Raw genomic sequence first — 6,000 nt, forward strand, 5'->3', positions numbered from 1 at the left:
CAGCTGGCCGGCTGGTACCACCGTCGCTGAAATCAAACAAATGTGGCTCAGCAAACTCCAGACTCTTCTCTGTTCTGGTCCTCAGTGGTGGAACGAACTCCCGACTAATGTCAGGACAGCTGAGTCATTTGCCATTTTCCGAAAAAAGCTCAAGACTCACCTGTTCAGACTTCACCTCGACTAGCATGACCTCCCCCCGCCCCCCCACCCCAAAAAAAAAAAAAAAAAAAACCCTTACCTATAGCACTCTGATCGTAGCTCTGTTGCTCTTGAACTACTAGTTTACTCAGATGAGGACCTAACACTTGTTCTACTTTTGGCTCTTAATTTATCGGCAATGATTCGTTGTGGTTTCCTTGTTTCCTTCTTGTGACAAATGTACTTATTGTAAGTCGCTTTGGACAAAAGCGTCTGCTAAATGACCTAAATGTAAATGTAATGGCCTGCAGTAACCATCAGACACCAGTAGATGGAGACACAGATCCCAGATCCGGCCAAGCAGCCCCCCCCCCCCCCCCCCCCCCCCCTCCTCCCCATCCCATCCCATCTGTCTGCAGCTGCTTCACTGCTGCTCGTCCCATCAGACACGACGGACGATGCATCTCCTGCTGGTGCTTCTCGTGTTGGTGGGGGTTGGTGGGGGTGGGGGAGCTGGTGGGGGTGGGGGGGCTGGTGGAGGTGTGAGCAGCACCTGTCCAGTTGTGTGCAGGTGTGAAAGAGTGGGGGTGCTGCAGAGTGTCGACTGTGTTGATGTCGGTCTGAGAACAGTTCCCTCCAACCTGAGCAGCTTCACCTCATCTCTGTGAGTAGAACATCCGCTGATGGTTTAGTCTGTTCTTATTGGTTTATTCTGTTATTATTGGTTCATAATGTTATTATTGGTTCATAATGTTATTATTGGTTTAAAGTGTTATTATTGGTTTATTCTGTTATTATTGGTTTATAATGTTAGTGTTGTTTTATTCTGTTATTATTGGTTTATAATGTTATTATTGGTTTATAATGTTAGTGTTAGTTTATAATGTTAGTGTTGGTTTATTCTGTTATTATTGGTTTATAATGTTAGTGTTGTTTTATTCTGTTATTATTGGTTCATAATGTTATTATTGGTTCATAATGTTATTATTGGTTTAAAGTGTTATTATTGGTTTATTCTGTTATTATTGGTTTATAATGTTAGTGTTGGTTTATTCTGTTATTATTGGTTCATAATGTTATTATTGGTTCATAATGTTATTATTGGTTTAAAGTGTTATTATTGGTTTATTCTGTTATTATTATGCGTAAACTGATCACAAACGGAGAACCATGAGAACCATGAGAACCATGAGAACCATGAGAACCATGTGAACCATAACTCAACTGTGACGGAGCCAAGAAACCAGGAACACGTTGAAATGAAACTCCGTCAGTCGGCTTCACAGCTGGAGGAGATTAAAAATTAAGTTTCGTATATTATCATGAAGATTATTATTTGTTGTTACTTTACTGTGTGTGTGTGTGTGTGTGTGTGTGTGTGTGTGTGTGTCCTCCTGTAGACTGCTGGCAGGAAACAGTTTGAAGAAGATTTCTAGAGGAGCTTTCAGAGGACTCGAGAGTCTGAAGCTGCTGTACGTTTACACACACCCACACCCACACCCACACACACACACACACATATGACAACAATGGTTCTAAAGTTCTTGAGAAATAAATAGTTGAAAGAAGTTCTTAAGATATAGTTTAAAAGTTTGTTATGAAGAAAGTAATCGTTCTAAAGACGTTCTAAACAAATAAATTGTTTTAAGATTTTCAAAAGGAATAAATAATTCTGAAGATGTTCTAAAGAATATAAATAAATAATTATAAAGAAATTCGAAATAAATAAATAGTTTAAAGAAGTTCTAAATACTGAAATCATTCTAAAGACGTTCCAAAGAATTAGTTTAAAGATGTTCAAAGTTTTAAAAATTTAAATCATTGTAAAAACATTCTCAAGAAATAATTAGTTGAAAGATGTTTGAAATAAATAAATACTTTAAAGATTTTCTAAAGGAATCATTCATTTTAATGAATTTTTAAAGAAACAAATCATTCTAAAGAAATTAATAGTTTAAAGATGTTCTAAAGGAACAATAATTCTAAAGATGTTCTAAATATATAAATAGTAGAAAGAAGTTCTAAAGATGAAAAACATCCTAAAGAAAGAAATAGTTTACTGATGTTCTAAAGATTAAAAGATTATTGTAAATAAATAAAGAAATAAATCATTCGGAAGAGTGAAAGTTCTAAAGATAAAAAATATTCTAAAGAACTTGTCAAAAAATAAAGTTTTAAGATGTTCTAAAGATAAAAAATATTCTAAAGAAGTTCTAAAGAAATTAATAGTAAAAAAATTGTTTTAAAGAAATAAATAATTCTAAATATGTTCTAAATATATAAATAGTTGAAAGAAGTTTTAAAGATGAAAAACATTCTAAAGAAATAAATAGTTGAAAGATGTTTGAAATAAATAAATACTTTAAAGATATTCTAAATGAATAAATAATTCTAATGAGTTTCTAAAGACACAAATCATTCTAAAGAAATAAATAGTTTAAAGATGTTCTAATGGAATAAATAATTCTAAAGATGTTCTAAATATATAAATAATTGAAAGAAGTTCTAAAGATGAAAATCATTCTAAAGAAATAAATAGTTTAAAGATGTTCTAATGGAATAAATAATTCTAAAGATGTTCTAAATATATAAATAATTGAAAGAAGTTCTAAAGATGAAAATCATTCTAAAGAAATAAATAGTTTAAAGATGTTCTAATGGAATAAATAATTCTAAAGATGTTCTAAATATATAAATAGTTGAAAGAAGTTCTAAAGATGAAAATCATTCTAAAGAAATAGATAGTTTAAAGATGTTCTATAGATTAAAAAAATATTGTTAAGAATTTCTAAAGAAATAAATAATTTAAAGTAGTTCTAAAGAAATAGTTTAAATAAGTTCTAAAGAAATAAATTGTTCAAAAGAGTGAGTGAAAGTTCTAATGATAAAAAAATATTCTAAAGAACTTATCAAGAAATAAATAGTTTAAAGAAGTTCTTAGTAAATACATAGTTGTACGGTTCCAGCAGAACTTTAATGTTGTTCTTATTTGATGGAATGAATGAATAAATAAGTCATATATCTTGTTATAATGTAAAAGAATAACATAAACATGTTTAACGACTTACACATTGAGAAATGTTTTAAACATTATAAACGGAAACGTTTCTGCTGTTAATGAAAGAACAAGAAAAGTTTCATTTTGTAATAAAATAAAAGGAAATGTTGTTTTAAAAAAGTGAACCAAAATAAGTAACAAGGTTAAAGCTGTTATAATGTAAGAAATAACATTTATTTTTTTATCTGATGTAATAAAACTGACAGGATTCATCGTTGATCTGAACCAGTTCATTACATCATCATTTATTGAGACGATCATCAATTTTATTTGATTGGCCAACACATTATTTATCAGGACTTGATTATTGATCAGCGTTGTTTTCTGACGAATGAGGTATTAAAAACCAGCACAGTGGGCTGGTTTTACTGGAAATGTGTTTGTTCACTAACCTGCTGGTTCGTCTCGTCTCTTCACACAGAACGCTGCAGAACAACTGCCTGAAGAAGGTTCCCTCTGGATCTTTACAGAACCTCAAGAATCTGCGTTCTCTGTGAGACACTCACAAACTGATATATAAGATCATATATCACTCATCATGATTATACTCAGGGTGACAGAGGGAGGATAGGGAGGAGGAGGGAAGGGGAGGAGGAGGGAAGGGGAGGAGGAGGAGGAGGAGGAGGAGGAGGAGGGGAGGAGGAGGTGAGTATGCACCACAGCTGCCTGTTTGTGGTTTTGCCAGGAGCCTTTGTCAGTGTGTCAACACCATAAATGAGTCCCAGCAGAAGAATGTGTCGTCTGCATAGAGACGAGTTCTGTTCAACGGTTCTATGAACAATATCCTGTCTCCTGTCCTCTTGTCTCCTGTCTCCTGTCCCCTTGTCTCCTGTCCTCTTGTGTCTTTGAGACAGCTCGATGCTAACGTCCTCTCCTGTCATGTCCTCCTGTCTCATGTCTCCTGTCCTCATGTCTCCTGTCCTCATATCTCTTGTCTCCTGTCCTCTCATCTCCTGTCCTTTTGTCCCATGTCTCCTGTCCCCTTGTGTCTTCCAGACATTTGGATGCTAACATCCTCTCCTGTCTCCTGTCCTCGTGTTTTCGAGATGTCTCGATGCTAACGTCCTCTCCTGTCATGTCCTCCTGTCTCATGTCTCCTGTCTATCTCCTGTCCTTTTGTCTCATGTCTCCTGTCTCCTGTCCCCTTGTGTCTTTCAGACGTTTGGATGTTAATGTCCTCTCCTGTCTCCTGTCCTTTTGTCTCCTGTCTCCTTGTGTCTTTCAGACGTTTGGATGCTAACGTCCTCTCCTGTCTCCTGTCCCCTTGTGTCTTTCAGACGTTTGGATGCTAATGTCCTCTCCTGTCTCCTGTCCTTTTGTCTCCTGTCCCCTTGTGTCTTCCAGACGTCTAGATGCTAACGTCCTCTCCGGTCTGCCGGCCTCCTCCTTTAAAGGCCTGTGGTCTCTGCGTCATCTGTGGCTGGATGACAACGTGCTGACGGAGATTCCTGTTCTAGCTCTCAGGGACCTGACGGAGCTTCAGGCTCTGACTCTGGCCCTCAACAACATCAGCTACGTCCCTGACGGAGCGTTCTCCGCCCTCAGCCAGCTGCTGCTGCTGTGAGTCCACGTTCATATTAATATTAAAGGTGGGTAACAGACAGGTGGGTAACAGACAGGTCAGCAACAGACAGGTCGGTAACAGACAGATGGGTAAGAAACAGCTGTGTAACAGGTAGGTGGGTAACAAACAGGTGTGTAACAGGCAGGTGGGTAACAGACAGGTGGGTAACAGACAGATGGGTAACAGACAAGTCAGTAACAGACAGGTGGGTAACAGACGAGACAGTAACAGGTAGTTGGGTAACACACAGGTCAGTAACAGACAGGTGGGTAACAGACAGGTCAGTAACAGGCAGGTGGGTAACAGACAGGTGGGTAACAGGCAGGTGGGTAACAGGCAGGTGGGTAACAGACAGGTCAGTGACAGACAGGTGGGTAACAGACAGATGGGTAACAGACAAGTCAGTAACAGACAGGTGGGTAACATACGAGACAGTAACAGGTAGGTGGGTAACAGACAGGTGGGTAAAAGACAGGTGGGTAAAAGACAGGTGGGTAACAGGCAGGTGGGTAACAGACAGGTTTGTAATAGACAGGTCGGTAGCAGACAGGTGGGTAAAAGACAGGTCAGTAACAGACAGGTCGGTAACAGACAGATGGTTAAGAAACAGGTGTGTAACAGGTAGGTGGGTAACAGACAGGTGGGTAACAGACGAGACAGTAACAGGAAGGTGGGTAACAGACAGGTCAGTAACAGACAGGTAGGTTACAGACAGGTGGGTAACAGGTGGGTAAAAGACAGGTGGATAACAGGCAGGTGGGTAACAGGCAGGTGGGTAACAGACAGGTGGGTAACAGACAGGTCGGTAACAGGCAGGTCAGTGACAGACAGGTGGGTAACAGGTAAATGGGTAACAGACAGGTGGGTAACAGGCAAGTGGGTAACAGACAGGTCGGTAACAGACAGATGGGTAAGAAACAGGTGTGTAACAGGTAGGTGGGTAACAAACAGGTGTGTAACAGGCAGGTGGGTAACAGACAGTTGGGTAACAGACGAGACAGTTACAGGAAGGTGGGTAACAGACAGGTCAGTAACAGACAGTGGGTAACAGACAGGTGGGTAAAAGACAGGTGGGTAACAGGCAGGTGGGTAACAGACAGGTCGGTAACAGGCAGGTCAGTGACAGACAGGTGGGTAACAGGTAAATGGGTAACAGACAGGTGGGTAACAGACAGGTGGGTAACAGGCAAGTGGGTAACAGACAGGTGGGTAACAGGCAAGTGGGTAACAGACAGGTGGG

Source organism: Eutrigla gurnardus (genome assembly GCF_963514095.1).
Source record: "Eutrigla gurnardus genome assembly, chromosome: 9".
In the NCBI taxonomy this organism is placed as follows: Eukaryota; Metazoa; Chordata; class Actinopteri; order Perciformes; family Triglidae; genus Eutrigla; species Eutrigla gurnardus.